At 49.9% G+C, this 16,822-nt stretch overlaps 1 protein-coding gene across 3 annotated transcripts in view; it reads left to right on the forward strand.

Annotated features, from left to right (window-relative positions):
- The window catches only part of LOC108447688, an 89,969-nt gene that overhangs the window by 18,009 nt on the left and 55,138 nt on the right, over nucleotides 1-16,822 (forward strand). Inside the window, exon 1 of one of the 3 annotated variants that reach the window (XR_001863350.1) lies at nucleotides 7,673-7,940. The exons of the other annotated variants lie outside the window; for them this stretch is intronic. The gene's annotated coding sequence lies outside the window, so the exon portion shown is untranslated. Of the gene's footprint in view, nucleotides 1-7,672; nucleotides 7,941-16,822 lie in introns of those variants that run through there. 3 annotated transcript variants of the gene reach the window in all.

Below are 16,822 nucleotides of genomic sequence, written 5' to 3' on the forward strand. Positions count from 1 at the left end.
GAACCCCATCGCTGGCCCCAACAACGAGTGAGAAACGTTCCTTTGGGGAGTTGTAAGATACTGAATTCGGGATCGGAGTCAGCCAGGGTTAAATCTTTGTGAAAATCTGAGTTGTAAGGGGTGTGCCTGGGCACTCTTCAGATGGAGCCAGTCAAAACCTCCAGGAAAGGGAGCTGGGAAGGGGCTGGGGGTGCAGACAGAGCTGGTGCTTCGCCCACGGCCATGCAGGCGGCTCAGAAAACAGACCCAGGCATGGCTTTGCCAAGAGACCTCACTCCCCCAGCAGCCAGACTGTGGGGAGAAAGACATTGGGAGTGAAGGGCTGACAGAGACTGACAGAAGCTTAGCACCCTGCTGGATCCAGCCTTTGGAAAGGGGCGATGAAAGACAAAATCCTCGGCGCTGCGATGGCAGCGCCGTCCCTGGTGCAGCCCTTTGTCTGCGAGATGCCAGGCAAGGCTGTGCCAAGGTGCTTTTCCCTGACCATCTGCCTCATGAGCCCACATGCCAGGCTTGATGCAATCCAAAGCCTGATAGCACACAGGCCTGCTGGTTTATGAGGATCCATTTCACAATTAAAACAAATATTTAGGATTTCTTCTAAATGAAGGGGCCAAGTCCTCGCGAGGGAAGTCTGGCGGGTCTGAGGCTTCCCTTTCTCTCCTGACAGAGGCAAATTGCACTGAGATTCCAGTCCAGAGGTCGTCTGTGTGATTTCAAAACCGTGCTGGACTTAAATAGAAAGAACTACAGAAACTAGAAGTGCAGATGGAGAGGGCACTGACTGGGTGGAAGGCACATCCTCTCCCTTCTGCTTGGCTTGGATCTGCAGCGATAGGCAAGGCAGGAAAGGTGGAGGTCACCCTGTTATCAGGGAGGCTGATTTTGGCTTCACTTCTCCTTTACAATGTCCCACAGGGGCACCTGGGGGGAAAACTCCATCCTGGCTCAGCCTGGGCCACTTTCCTGAGCTTCCAGGGGCAGGATTTCTTGCAACAAGGCTTGATGTTTCCTGAGCTTCCTCCTAGTGCTCCCACCATGTTAAACAAATGCATATGCTTCCTGCAGATCCTTGGCAGTGCTCTGAATCAATCCTACATGGAAATGAGGAGGTCTGGCATGCCACTGTGCAATCCAATGGTCTCACACCCCAACAGAGCTCAGCTGCAGGTCATATGTTCCCCTCTGAACCACATTTTCTGATGAAAACCTTCTTGGCTGCAGCCTCAGAACCAGCTTGAGTGAAGGCAACAAGGCAGAGGAAGTGCCTTGGCCAGGATGGAATGACAAGCTGGGAGCAGAGCTGGGACCAGAGCGGGGTCTAATGACTCTCCTGGGTCTTTGTGGCCATGGTTGACGGGCACAGGGGGAATTCAAACCCATCCATGCACACCTTCAGCCACTCATACCTGTCTGAGGGGCAGAGAGAGGGACAAAAATGAACTCCCCTGTGCAGGGATAATCCTTGGGCTTGTGGAAGAACCTCCAGGGTGTCAGACTTCGCCCATCCTGTGTCCGACACCCGGTGTTAGGTGCTACCCACTCCCAGTTTTTAAGCTGTGCTGTAAAAAGGAGCGTGGGACCTCGTTTTTTTCCCTGCTGGCGGGGTTCTGGCCGTCATTCCCTGTGGATGGTTCCTAGACACACATTCCTTTGTTTAGGAAGACCCTGTATCATGTTGACACAGCAGCATGTGGCACTGGAAAAGGAAATAGAAAAGGCTTTTGAACACAAACTGGGCTGGTGCTGCAAGAATGCAGGGTGTGAAAGGGCATCCAATACTAGGGAACAGTTTTCGGTTGGAGCTGAAAACTCAGATTTCCATCTTTGCTTCCTGCGTTTTCCCATTTGTAGGGAATTTAGCAGAGTGGGCAGGTTCAGTATTAGTGCAGTGGGTAAATCCCAGCAGGACTCTCTGTGGGTGCTGGGGGGGCAAGGAAACGCTGTGGAAGCTCTCTGGGTTCTTTGCCCTGTTCTTGCACTGTGGTGCAGCAACTCCCACTCCCCAGGCCTCACTTTCTCCTCTGGGAATATTAATGCTTATTGGTAAAGTGCTTTCAGGGCTTGCCCATGAATTTTTAAAACACAACAGAATTGCCAAAAAAGAAAACAAAACAAAAAAATTTGCTGTTGGGTTCCAAGTCAATAATTTGCCACCCTCCAAGGACCATGTCCTCAATCAAAACACATCTGTCGCAGCCAGTGAGGCTCCAGCAGTTTGTAACACCTGTGTCAGAAGTTATTCAGAGCTGTTCCATGGATTTCTGTCTCCCAGGTTGTTTCCTGATGGATATCCCATGAAATATTCCTCTTGAGGGCCTTGCACATCCAGGGATCTTCCCTGGGATTCCCAAGCATGGATTTAATTCCTCATCTTGCTGAGAACTCTCTGTGGGGCTGTGCTGGCTTTCCCCAGGGAAAGTAGGGACATTTTATATCATCTGAGAAGTCCTTTTAGACAAACAGAGTGTAAAAGAGCCTTTCAGGGCACGAGAACTGAGTTTAATCTCTCTGTGCCTCAGATAAATAGGGATAACCGATCTTTTTCATGTGGCTTTGCTGGTTCAGGTTATAAGAATTTTTAGGATGGCCACTTAGGCCTTCTCCAAACCTTGTGGGGTGCCTGGCAGGGCTGTACCCCATTCCAGCCCAGGTGGGATGGCAGGACAGGGTGCAGAATTCAGCCCCCAGGTCTCTCTCTCTCTGCATTTGGCCTCTCCGTCCCGATTTGTTTATCTCTCAGGGGCCTTTCTGTTTTCAATTCCATTGTTCTTCACCTGGGAATTTCAGGCTATTATTTAATTTCCTTCCAGCTTTCAGCCCTTCCCCCGTGCCTCCCAGGTCTCCCTGGCCAGCCCAAGCCCCTCTGTGCAGGGAGTTTTTACTTTTCTGCCCCTCTGTGCGAGTCAGTTTTCGTTGGCTCCGGCAGCATCTCCTCTTGTCAAGGCATTATCCAGTGGGGAGCCTGATTATTTGGATTCCTTCAGCTTCCCCTTTTAATATATCTCCTCTGTGTCCTGCAGCCTGACCCCTGCCAAAGGACCTGCCACGAGGGTTGTTTCTCCCAGTCTGGAGCCCTCCCCCAGCTTCCCTTTCATCTGTGTTTTCTGAGAGCTCTGTGCTTCAGGCAGCAAAGTCAGAGCAGGGTTTGGGGCCTCTGGGTCCAGCGCTGGATCCCTCCCCCATCACCTGAGAAAAGGCAAAAACCCCTTCCAGGGCCAGCCTTGGAGGGGGGTGGGGAACGGCTGAGCCCAGAGAGGGAAAGGAAACCATTTAATCCCTTTTTTTTTTGACTTTGCAGCATGGCTCCTGGAGGAGTGTAGGCGCTCTGGGGCAGACCCTGCGCCGTGCTCTGCAGAGCGCTTTTAGGGCAGCACACCTGGGACTAGTGAGGAGGTCCCTAAAAATTAGGAAAGAGAGAGTGTTGCTGCCAGGGTGCTGCACTTGTGGCTCCAGTATGCCCAGTGGAACCAGTTTAAAACTGTCCATGGGGACATCAGGGGGCCTCTCTCCAGGTTCAACACGAGGGAGAAATGCTGGCTGCTGTGATTTGATCCCCTCCCCTATGGAAACCTCCCCTCTGAAGAAGATAAACAGGATTTTTCCAGCCCCCTGCCAGCGTTTTATTTGTGAAATTGCTGGAGAAGGAGGAGACCTGTGGAGGTCTCCAAGCTAGACCCCAAAATCATAAAATATTTCTAGAAAATACTTCGCCAAGGTGCTGTTGAGCAGGAAAACAGAGAGGGAAGGATGGAAAGAGGTATCAGCTGGCAGCTTTCGAGGGTTTCTCTGCAGAGAGAACAGTGTTCAGGTGGATGGCTCCCCATTTTTGGCTCAGGTGAGGTGGAAGCCACACCCAGAGCAGGCTGTTTTCCACATAGCACTGCTTCTTATTCTTAAAATATTCCCAACTATGCCTCTAAAACTGGTGTAAAACAATTTTTCAGTGTCCCACGGTGTTGTTGGATCCTCCTTTAGCTCCCACCTCTGGTCCCTCTCAGTGCAGCATGGATGCAGAGATGGATGATTGGATCTCAGGAGATCGTGTGTGTGTGGTCCAGGGCCTGCAGCTTGGTGTGGGTGCTGAGAGTGGTTTTTCCCTTCATTCAGCCTTCCCAAGGAGAGGCAGCAAAGCCTTTGGAGTCATCCAGGAATGGCTGTGAGTTGTCACTGCCCGTCCCATCGATCACCCAGCACAACGTGACACCTCGGCCAGGGAAATTCAGAGAGAAGCAGTTTTCTGTCAGCTCCAATTTACCAATAAGGCCTTTGAGAGCAGGGCTTGAAATGACTGTATTCTCCATGAAAACCTCTTTTAGGACATACAACAGGAGATTTTTCTCGGCCAAAAACTCCGTTTAAAGTATTTTCCCGCTTTTTCTACCACCATCCACCACCTGGGTCAAGAGTACCACCAGGTTTTGGCTCTTTTGAGAGTCAAGAGAGGGTCCTGAAATATTGTCCCTCACCTAGGGAGATGTCCCAGCACTCATCTGAGCCTGAGCATCTGAGCAGGCCCTTGCTGAGATGCAGATAAAATTTATTAATATTAAGCAGCAGCTCATCATTGACATTTTCAAGGGGAGATGCTAAGGTCAGGGCTATAGGAAATCTGAATCCATAGCTAAGGACAGTTGCAGCCAAAATTTTATAGATCCTTCCAAGTGCTGGATGCTGCCTGAATTGCTGAAGTTCATCCTGCTCAGAGGAAGTGGAGATTTGGGCTGAGCCTGCTGCAGTTACCAGGTTCCATGCCCCTGTTAAAATGCATTTATGTCATCCCCACTGTGTTTCATCCTCAGACATTTGGTTCCATGAGTACAGCAGCTCTCTCCTAAGGTTTGGAGTAAACCCCGTGGCAAGTGATGTTACAGGAAGCAGAGATTTGACATCTGGGTCAGAACTGCAACGCGCTCTCTGCAGGTTTGAAACTCCCCTGATATCAACCTCACCCTTGGCAGTTCCCTGGGTGCTCCCAGGTGTAAATTGTCCTTCCTCTGGACAGGCTCTGTGCTCCAGAGTGCAGTGGAGGAAAAAAAATCCCACCGGTTCATGTGTTAGGGGAAGGAGGAAAACAATTTTCTCTGTTGTTCTGTGAGGTGTCTGACTCAGGGCTTGCACTGTGGAATTTGTGGAGCTGTCTCCATCCTTATTAATCTCCTGTTCCTTTGGTTTACAGTGAGCCCTCCAGCAGGATGATTCAGCAAGGGAAGGGCAGGAGGGAAGAGAAGATGGGCTGAAGCCTCCACTGGTGCAAAAAGAACTCTGAATCCCTGGTTTGGGGAGGTTTCTGTCGTGTCCTGGCCCAGGGAAGAGCCCTGCAGTGGTTCTCTGCTAAGGCACAGAGCACAGATTAACTCAGAGCTCAAAACTCCTTATTTTCCTTGGCGTGGTGAGCAAGGAGAGCTTACATGGCAATCATCCATAATACATGACACAGGCAGAGACACAGAAAGCAAACAAAACTGAGATCAAGTGCCCAGGAAACACAGCAGCCCAGGGCTCACGGGGCTGAGGGCAGCTCCTCTCTGCACCTTGCAGGGCAGGATTCCCAGGCAAGGTGCAGAAAACAGAACTGAATCCATCACCCTCCCAGCACCCATCTGCTGGAAGGAGTGGGGGAAATGGAAGACTGGATGCTGGGGGGGTCCAACCTGGAGAAAAGAAGGCTCTGGGGTTATTAGAGCCACTTCCAGTGCCTAAAGGGGCTCCAGGAGAGCTGGAGAGGGACTTGGGACAAGGCATGGAGGGACAGGACACGGGGAATGGCTTCCCAGTGCCAGAGGGCAGGGCTAGATGGGAGATTGGAAGGAAATTCTTTGCTGTGAGGGTGGGGAGGCCCTGGAACATGTTGACCAGAGAGTTGTGGACTTCCCATCCCTGGCAGTGTCCCAGGCCAGGCTGGACAGGGCTTGGAGCAACCTGGGATAGCAGAAGGTGTCCCTGCCCATGGAAAGGGGCTTGGAACAGGATGATCTTTAATGTCCTTTCCAACCCAAACCATTCTGGGTTTCCAGGTCTAATTCAGGCTCCTGCAGTATCTGTGGAGCACCTGGTTTGCTGCTGTGATCAATAAAGAGCTAAAACCTGTTACAAAAGTCAGCTTTGAGGCAGACTTGTGCTTTGGCCCTGTGGCAGAACTGTTTTGTCTCTGCAGTGGGAGGTATCTTAGGGATTGCAGGGCTCTGCCGTGGATTCAGCCACAGATCTCTGAGGGAAATTGGCTCTTCCTTAGTGCGTGGTCCTTCCTGACGGATGGGGTTTGGGTGAGGATCTCTCTTCCCCATCTCTGTGTTTGGGTCTGGGTCAGTTCCTCAAGAAGCAACGAGAGACGCAGACCTGGCCAGCTCCACGTGCCCGGCAGTGACACCAGCTCTGAGTGTCCCCAGGGAGAAAGGTGGCTCTTCCTCAAGCAGCTGAAAGAAAACGCCAAAGTTTCTGCTGTAAAAATGAACTAAAAAATACTCTTGTCACTCTCTGATGGTCCTTAAGCTGTGAGGGGCGAGTGTGTCAAAAAACAAATTTGAGGAGAAACATAATCTTGAGTAGTCCTTAGCAAAACGAGGGAAAGTCAACGTATTTCTTGAGCCTTCTTTGTTTAATCCTGACACGGTGATTTATTCCCCCCTAACACATCCACCATCCCCCTCCACACACACACACACACACGTCCAACAGGGCAACTGCTCCAAATTTTATTGGAAAAATATAAAACGGCTTTGCATTCTTACCTTTATTTCAAGACCTCCTACAAGAAACAGGAAGGGTAAACATGAAAGATCTGTTTCCTTTAAATTGTGAGTGTGGGGGAGTTTTCCTGTAGTGAAAGGACTGTTTTGAAAAGCTCTAAATGCTTTTGAATTGAACACATAGGAGTAACGTACACACGGTTTGAATTTACAGTTCTGGGTCTCCTATCCCCCTCCATATGAATCCTATAAGTCAGACGTGTTGCTACAGTGATTCCCACCGGGAAAGTCTGGACCTAGACTAGGAACAGCTGTAGATCTACAATCCACCAAAGTCGGCTTCTGAAACAGATATGAATTATTGGTTCAGTCAGATAAATATGGCTTTGCCTTTCCCCCACAGGCAACCACATATGGCACTTGGAAAGAATTAAAACCTTTACCCTTGGCCAGGTCTGGTTAAATAATGGCTCTTTCTTATACTTTCCCCCTCTCTCCATTTCCTCTCATTCATTCTTCTTTTCATTTTCCTTTCATGATCTTTTTGGCACCGGCACCCGAAATGTCACCTCCTCAAAGTGACCCCGAATTTTCCAGTGTCACCTACGGGGCTGCGGGAGCGCGGGCGAGGCAGACGGGTGGGAAAACATGGAGCTGTTATTCAGCGGGGCTGGAGCTCTGAAAGGAGGAACAAAACCACCTTTCTGCTGCTCAGCATGGCTGTATTGAGTCCAGGAAAGCCTCAGAGGCTGGGGCTACATTGTCAGCCGAGCTCGGGCTTGTCCCAGAGCCCGAATTCACCCAGCACCCCACAGGGCTCGTGCAGGAGGGTGCTCTGCCCCTTCTTGGGGTCCCCTCCTCTGCCAGAGTGATTTTTATGTGTTGAGCAGCTCTAACAATGGTCTGAGGGTGAGGCATCACGGGGAGATGAGGGATGTGAGGGTGCCTCCACCCTCCCAGCCTCTTCTCCCCATTCCCAGCTCCCTGTGCTGCTTCTGCCCCTCCAAACCCAGGGCACACAGGTGCAGAGCAGCATCCCTCAGATGAGGCTTCAACCTCACAGCCATTAAACGCTCTCACCTGCCTCTCATGGGCTCTCTGATCCCCCTCCTCTCCCTGCTCCTCTCTCCTACCCTCAGTCACTCCTCCAGCCTCACGAGCTGCCCTCCGGCCAAGCCCTCCACCAGATTCAGCGCAGTTCCCTTCCTCGAGCTACTTCACGGGCTTTAAAAATCGGGAATTAAGAAACCTGTAAGTTGCTGCTTTATCTCATTATCTCCTGTTTTGCATTTTAATGTGCCTGCTCTAAAAAAGCCCTCATTGATATTCTGGTTCGGCATGTGTTTGTTTGTGTCTCTTGGGAAAATTGGCTACAGATATTACTAAGTCAAAAACACACACAGGAGAGTTTGCTGCATATTTTCCTTTCCTTTTTTTCCTTCTTTGAAAGAAGATGGTATTTTCTTCACTTTCTTGAATAGCAACAGAGTGGAAATGGTGGGATTTGGAGGCAGCTCAGGATGTAGGATGTAATGCACTGATCTTGGGGTCTCTGGCTCTGTGTGTGAACTCCGGGGTTCTTCCTCCTCACCCTGCAAAAGGACCCTGCTTTGAAATGCCTGGCATCCTCCTACAGCTTCCCAGCCATGCAGCACCTCTTCCCAAATCCTCAAAGTCACAGGGACAACCCCAAAGGCCAAGCCTCGGGGCTCCAAGGCCGGTGTTGAACCAGAGGTGATCCCAAAGGCCGGTGTTTCCTGCCAGTCTGGGAGGGTGGCTCTGGCAGGAGTGTCCCACCACAGCCTGTGGGTTCCTAGGAATGTGCAGAGGAGCCTGGAAGGGCTGTGATGGTCTGTGGGTGGTTGGGGAAGAGGCCACGTGGGCAGAGGCAGGTGCATTCCAGCATTTCCCTGGCTCCAGCAGCAGCTCCGAGCTCGGCACGGGTCCTTCTGGAAAAGTACAGGGGACTTTATTGGGATGGTGCTCCAGGAATATGTTGCCAGGGCTTGGTTTTCCTCTCCCTTTTGAGGTGAAAAATGAGCTCTTCTGCCCTCTGTGCAATCATTAAAATCCCTCTGGTGCTGCTCTCGAATTGTGGTTTAACTGCAATGCTCCTGACATGTTTCCACTGCTGCTTCCTGCTATAATCCTACGGTTAGGGGGACTTAGGATGGGAGAAACAACCCTCTGGAGGTGGTGATGCCTCTCCACCAACTAGAGAGGGAGTTTAAATAGCTGCTTCAGACTAGACATTTAAATTTTTAGGGGAATAAAATTTACATGAGGTGAACCCCAGGTTGGCTGCTTGGGAAATCTGTGTCAAGCAAATCTTTGAAGAGGTTTTTAAAAATGCAGTTGTTTTCGACATCTCCTTGAGAATCATAAATGTTAAAAGCACTCCTGTCAGCCTGGGACTCAGCAGAGGGGGACTTCTTGGTTGGATCTCCCTGGTTTTTGGCACTGCGTTCTGTACAGGTGGCATTTTTGTGGTGGGAGGGGAGGATCTGCATTAAGAAATGAAGATGTGCTGAGTACTTTGTCAGCTTTAGGGTTTATCTTGAGCAGGGGATGACCTGGAAACACCTGTCACATCACAGAGATGCTGAATAAGCCAGCAGAGGCATGTTCCCACCCAAAAGATGTTGTCACAGGTCCTGAATCACCTTCCTTGATTATTGCTCTGGTGTAAGCAGTGATGCAATACCCCAGCTCCATCCCACTGACACATCCAGGTGTCCCTTGCTGCCGCTTCTGCTGCTCTCTTTGCAGCTTTGAGCAGTGTCCCAAACTCTTCTGGCAGCCTCTCCTTCTCCCCTGAGGCATCGGCAGCAAATGAAGGCGTTTCAGCAGAGCTCCTCTCTGCTCCTGTGCGAGCAGCTCGGTGTGGCCGATGGCAAAGGCTGCAGGGACAAACTCCTCACCCTCATTTCTCTTCAGGGGCCCAGTGCAGGAGAATAAGCAGGGATTTTTCACACGGAGTCTGAATTCCAGGGCTGGATCGTGTCTTCGGACCCCTCTGCACTGCACTTCCAGCCACCATCCCGAAGCTCTCCCGGGGGACGGCGGTGTGGAACAGAGGCACATCCCAGGGCTCAGGGTGCCCGCATTAGCCCCCATCTCGGTGCCAGCAGAGACCCTTCCCACCTTTGTGCTGTGTCACTTCTGAAACCACTCCAGGTCCCTTTTGCTGCTCTGCTTTTGGAAGGAGTAAACTCACAAGCTCCTCAAAATTAGGCTTCGTTTTCAAATCCCGAAATACAGGGCTCCCTCTCCCCTGGCAGTGACATTCCCTTCGTCTCCAGCACGCTGTGTTTGTGTGAGGGCAGGTGGGACATGGACCCGCTCACCTCCAGCGAGCACCTGTAAGTCCTGGCAGCGTTTTGGCCCCCAGCCCACACCTGGGGACACATTTGGAGCCAGCCCCTGGCAGCACCCAACCCCTGCAACCCCTCTCAGCACACCCTGCCCTGATGTGAGGCACCATTGTGCTCTAACATTTCACTGCCAGGATTCCTGCCTTTTTATTTGTCGTGGGTGCTTTTTTCTCTCTCTTTTAATGATCTTCTTATTTTCTTTAAGTGTTTTGATACTTCCAGTGGGACCACTGAAGGCAGGGCCTTTCCCTGCTGACCACCCTGACACTGTAGCCCCTGTCAGGGCTGCTGTGGGCAGGAAGGGGGAATAAATGGGAAGTGCAAGGGAAGAAATGGCACCGTTGCCAGATGCTCCAGCAAGGAAACACTTGGGGACCCTGTGATTTGTCCCTGCTGTGTGGCAGAGGCTGCTGTGCACCGACAGCACCCCAGCCATGCACTTAACTGACTTTAAAAGCGACCGAGGTGAAGTAACCCTTCTTTATTTTTATTTTTTTCCTTTAAATACCGTGTGGTGCCGAACTGAAATTGCAGCCAGCTTCTATTTTCAGAGGGCTCAGTGAGAGAATGTTTTTATCTGGAGATACAATGACTGTCGCCCTGTAGCCTGCAGTTCCCATGCTGGTGCTGCCAGGGCCCATGAATGCATGCTTTATGAGCTGCTCTCGCAGGTGTTCGGGGGGCATGTAATCACTAATGAATGCTGGGGACACACAAACTCGGGGCAGGCTCTGGCACAGCCAGCCAGGCCAGGCTTTTTTTATCACTCTGTGAGAAAAAGCAGGAAAAAAAAAAAAGGTCCAGAGCTTTTCCTTCGAGAGCAATCCCAGCCTCTGCCCAGCTTGGTGGTCACTCACTCCATTTACACCCACCCAGATAGAAGTTTGGGCATGGAATTCAATGTTTTGGGGTTTCTTTTGCCTCCCTGAAGGAGGAATCCCAGAGTGGGCAATGCTTCCGTCCACGTGGAGTTTGCAGGGGTTGATCTTGAGGATTTTGTGCTTTTTATGCTCCTGTCTCTCCCCATGCCAGGGCTGGTGCATAAAATAAGGAGCAGTGACTTCAGGAGGAGCGCAGCCCTCGGAATAACTTGGAATGCGTGTGTTATGGACGGGGCCTGTTATGATAATGATGATTAATTTGCCATTAAGCCTGTCTGATCCTTCCCCCTGTCCCACCCTCCCCAGGCACAAAGGGACAGGGACTGAGTTGCAGGGGCAGTTTGGGCTTCGGCAGGCTGGGCTTTCAAGCCTTTGGCTCTGCAGCCAAACAACGCGCTCTGAACAGAGTTCTGGGTGAGGAATAACAACAAAAGCAACCCCAAGCAAGGCAGATTTTAAAAAGGGGGGAAATCTCTGTGATTTTTAACTCAACAGCCCAGAAAAGGAGGGCAAACGAGTTTATTTTGTAACTCTCAGCCAGAATTGTTGGATAAGTGACTTAAGCCCTCCTGGCTCCAAGGAGAGCAGAGGTGAGACACCAGCAGTCACACACCAGGTTTGCTGATAAGCAGCCTCTGGCTTGGGTTTTGCTCTGGGAGGGAACAAGGATTCTCCAAGCCGGGAAATGCCAGAGTGTTCCCACAAAATTGGCTTGGAGTCACTTTTGGCTCGGAGAATCTGAGCTCCAGCTCACCTGTGGCTGCTACAGGTAGGGCGGAGGTGGCCACTGATTGCTGAACTGCTGGGTCTCAGCGTGGCCAGAAAGTTCAGGCGCACAAGCTGGATGTGAATCCTACCTGGACAAAGTGGCAGGATTTCCCCTGGGAAAACTCCCAGTGATTCCTGGTTTTTATTATTGTTGGTTTCATTTAAATGCTCTGTGGGAAGAGAAGAGCCCCCAAGTTATGATGACTTTTATCAGTCAGTGTCAGGTTAACAGCTATCTGTAAAGCCATACATCCTTCAGCCTGAAAGGAAGATACTATTTTGGAAAAAAAAAAAAGAAAAATTAATATTCAGGGTGTGCAGCCTGAGCCAGTGTTTTTATTTGTGCTCATATTTTTCACTGCCTTTCTTTTACACCTCAAGGACACATTTATGATCTCCTCATGGTATTTCACTTCTGAGGTGATGGTGATGCCTTGAGAAAAAACAGATCTCACATTAATTTGGCCCCCATTAGAGTGCTCGTGGAGCAGGGAAATGCGAGTGCAGCTCTCGGATCCTTGGCTGCATTTATCAGGAATTTGCCATTTTGGTGCTTTATTTCTGCAGTGCCAATGCACACAAAGGCCTTGGGTTGGGGCAGCACAAGTTTTCCTTAGAAATAAAGGCAGAGGGAAGCACTCCCCCCCCTCCTGGAAGTGGCACCCCTGAAGAATTACCCAAAAATCCAGGATGCTGTCTGAAGGGAAAAGAAAGCTTTGTGCGTGTTTAAAAGTGTGGGTTTTACCCTGCAGAGGAGGAGGCAGAAATGCTGAGGTGGTCTGCTAATAAATGAGGGTAATTAGTGATGGGGAAGGATAACACCTTGCACTCACAGGGTATCTTTCTCATTAGGGACTGGGCTGGTGGTGTGGTGTCTCCTCTAGGGCTGAGGGAAATGGGTGCTGGAGAAGCCCAAGGTCATCTGCAGAATTGGTGGCACGGCAGGAAAAATAATCATCACCCCCCAAGTGCCAGAAGATGCTTTAACCCCCAGGAAATGCAGCTTTTTGGCTGAATATTTTTAATTTTTTTTTTTTTTTTTTTTTTTTTTTTTGAGAGCTCTCTGGCTCTTTGAGCATTTTTCGAGCAGCAATGCAGCACCTGTAAAATAGCAATTCTCCCAATTTCCATGAGAGAAGTGACTCACGCAGGGAGGAGATCACCACACCTTTCACAGCTCTCCAGCAGGAGGTTGGCAATGTCTGGGTCAGCTCAGGAGCAGCAGACACAGGGACCAGAGGCACACAGGGGTCTAAACTCAGGGCACCAAATTCCCAGTGAGGACACAGCTCTGTCTTGACATGGAAAAGGAATTTCTCTGTCGTTTGTCACAGTCTTGGCTTTTCTTGGCTCATTCCTGGAAAAAAGAGAGCACCCAACAAGCAAAGACAGACAAGGTTTGGTTCAGGGAAGGATGAATTTCCCCAAGCCGCATGGTGGCACCAAGTCTTTGCCTGAATTTGAATTTACTCCTTCGCGTTGTGTCACATCCAGCTTTCCTCAGCCATCATTTTCCCAGGTTGTGAGCACCCTTTCCCTCATTCCTGCAAGCTCCATCCTCTCCAGTTAGGAAAAGGGCAGAAATCCTCCAGGCTCTGCCCCACCACCCTGTTCAGCTCGTCACCCGCTGCTGGGTCTCTTTCTGCAGAGCTCATCATCACCCCAGGTCTTGTTTATGCTTTGGAATATTCCTGCCTCTGTCCGATATCTCGTACTTTTATCCCTGTTGGATTGCAGCCAGTTATTTCAGATGATTTTTCAATTTATCCAGATAATTTTGAAGGCTAATTCTGATCTTAACATTCTGGTGGGGCTCTCCCAGCTCTGTGTTGCCCACAAATTTAATAAACAGACTCTCTGTCAAGGTCAGCATGGAAAATGTGGAATAGAAACAGAAGCACAAAATCCTCCTTCAGTTTGACACCCACCACAGCAAAATTTTCCCCAAATCATGCTGGTTTCAGCATGGAGGGAATGTAATTTCTGCCTGAAAAAATTCCGAGCTTGCAGCTCTCCCAAACACTTCCAGCTCTGCTTTGTTGTCAGATCTGTGTCTCACCTTAAAATTAAAACAAAAAATACGACTGAAGCACTATGAGATTTTTAAGCAGCACCTTTCCACTCCCAGGTAATGGGATATACATTCTGGAGATGACATTTCCATTCACAAGGATCTCGGGATCCACCACAACTCTCCCTGGAATATTTCCCTACCTCCAGGATGAGGTGGAGCAGCCATTTTAATGCTGCACCATTTAAACCCCCCGCACATGATTCCCTCCCGAGCCGTGGGGTTTGGAATTCTGGGGAGCCACAAACTTCTCGGGCTGTAATCAGTTCCTTCCTAACTCGAAGCCGCCTCAAATTATAAATTGCTTCCCTCACCGATGCAAAATGCGGCGGCACAATGTGGTGATTGATGCTATAGAGGAAACTCTGGTACAGTTTGCACGCTCTCAAATGTAATCCTGGTGCAGGTGGGGGACTGAAGCACGGGGTAAATGCAGCTGATTAGATATTTTGTCTCATTCAGGAGCCTTTTCTGCCAGCACTATATGACTGAATGCATATTGCATGAGGGGCCTGTTCCAAAGTCCATTGAAATGGAGTGAAAGGCTCCCGTTTTTCCCTCGGCGTGCTTTGGAGCAGGGCAGGAACACTGTCAGGCACACACAACAGAGATGTTGCGTTTCGGTTTGAGGGGGACTGGCTCTCTTAATGGCAAAAACAAATGTTTTCCCCGTGATGTGTGGAGCCCTTAACGACAGCAATTCCTCGGGGAGCCCCGGGATTTGCAAATATTGAATGTATTTCCATTTTGTGGGAATTGAAGGATGGAAAATTAAAGGAGGTGGCCAGGTCCTTAGAGAAGAGCTGGAGCCTTGACCTCTGCTCTAGCCTGGGACACTTGTCCTGGCAGCAGTGCAGCGGGAATGTGGCTGGGATAATGCTCCTCTCTTCCAGCAGCCATTCCTCCTTGGGAAAGGCCCTTTCCTTGCTCATCCAGTGTGTGACTCCAGCCAGGTTGTTGTTAGTCCAGGTAGGGAAGAGCTTGTGCCACACCAAAAGGCAGCACAAACTAGGAAACTCGCAAGAAAAATACAGTGTTGATGTTTTTGGGGTCTTTTCTGGGGGCAGTCCCAGCAGGAGCCTCATCCCTCATCCTGTCCCAGCAGCGCTGCACCCTCAGCTGGTCCAAGCGCAGGGCTGGGCCCAGGAATTCCTCTGGGAGCCCAGACAGGAGGTGAGAGGGCAAGGAATTGCCGAGCTGGGTTGATTTTCCTCTGCGGTTCCCAGCCATGGATGCGAATTTCTCTGTTTTCTGCAGAAAAACCGCTTCTCCTCGCTTGCATTTCTGTGTTGCCAGCGCTGGAGACGAGCAATGCTGGCTGCACCAGTAGCCGCTCCTGCTCTGCAGAGGCTACACCGAGACACAAAAGGCACGGGCAGGGAATTTAATCACTTTTTGTGGGGATCTGGAGCCCGCAGGTGGGACAGACATAGGGCACTGCTGCCGAGGTAGGAGGAGGATCCTTACCCGCATCCCTGCGAGCATCTCAGGGTGTTTTAGCCCGAGGGAGGCACCAGGGGCTGGGGAGGGACCCTGCCACGGGCTGGCAGCCAGGTCTGTGTCCCCTGCCGGCTTGAGCTGGGTCTGTGCCTCCCCTAAACGTGCCGCATTTATCCGTGCGGCGTCTCTCCTCCTCGTGCCCCTTTCTTTTTTCCTCCCTCCTCTCGCCTTTTATAGTCACGTCAGGCACGGCTTCAAGGGGCGAGGGCAGCTCGCCAGAGCCTCCGACCTTCCCCTGCCAGCGCCCATCGCTGTCGGGAGCCGAAAATTGAGCCCGAGCGCCGGCTCTGGTGCGGCTCTCGCGCAGGGAAATGAATAAATAACCGGATAAATAAAGTGGAGGGCACCTCGAGCAGAACGCCGGTGCGTGGCTGGAGGTGCAGCCACCCCCTCGCAGCCCTCACCGGTGAGCAGTAAATGGAACTTTGTTCCCTCTCAGAAGGGTTTTTCCCCCCCTCATTTGCTGGTTTCTAGCGGTGCTCGAGACCTCCAAGAGGTCTGGGCGCAGATTGCAGTGACTCCCAACCTGGCTCCGGCTCTTTGTGCCAGTGGGGCATTATCTGCGGCTTTCCTTCTTTTTTTCTTCTCCCTCTTTCTTTAAAAAGCCATCAAACAGCGCGTACTATTCAGTGATTAAGATTATTTGGGTTCACTTCAGTCCTGGCACGGTGCTAATAAAAAAAAAAAAAAAAAAAAAGCCCGACCCAGCGTTAAAGGGTTTGTTCTCTCATTTGCAGAAGGAACCGTCTCACTATGGGAATGAACAATTAACAGCGTTTAAATGAGCTGAACTTGGTCCTTTTCTCCCATTGTCTTTGTGCCTTTTGAATCATCTGGAATTGGATTTTCTCCGCTGTCTATTTTCCGGTGCGCTAAAATGTTTTACATAAATCATAGAGCCCAGACCCGAGCCGTAACCCCCTCGTCCCCTGCAAAAACCACGAACATGTTGTGCTTAATCACCTGGATCTGTTGCACGATTGCCATCTTTGCTGATTATGATTTTTTTTTATTATTATTATTCCCTGCCATTTTTTTTTCCTTAAAGGAAATACAGCAGAGGGATGGGGAGGGCGTTCTCTCCCCGGTTCCGTATCCGCAGGCATTGCTGCCTTCATTAATTAAAAATGATAGCGAGGAGAGCGAGCAAAGGGGTTTGATCTTTACATGGGAAAGGCAGCGTGGAGCCTCTTCTAAACCTTTTGGCGACGGATTTCAACTCTTCTCTCACGCTGCAACCCCAACGGGCTGCATCTGTATATTCAATATATATATGTATATATATATATATAAAATTTAGGGTTTTTTCCGAGGTATATTCAAATATAAATATGTTGAGTATATGAGTATATTGAGTATATAAGTATATTGATTATATAAGTATATTCAATATATAAATGCATTGAGTACGTATTAAATCCATAGGTGTATTGTTATAGTATATATATTATATATAGTATATATAGTATATATATATTATATATACTGTATATATATTATATATAGTGTATATATATTATATATATATACTATATACAT

The sequence above is a fragment of the Corvus brachyrhynchos genome, unplaced genomic scaffold (assembly GCF_000691975.1).
Source record: "Corvus brachyrhynchos isolate BGI_N302 unplaced genomic scaffold, ASM69197v1 scaffold46, whole genome shotgun sequence".
In the NCBI taxonomy this organism is placed as follows: Eukaryota; Metazoa; Chordata; class Aves; order Passeriformes; family Corvidae; genus Corvus; species Corvus brachyrhynchos.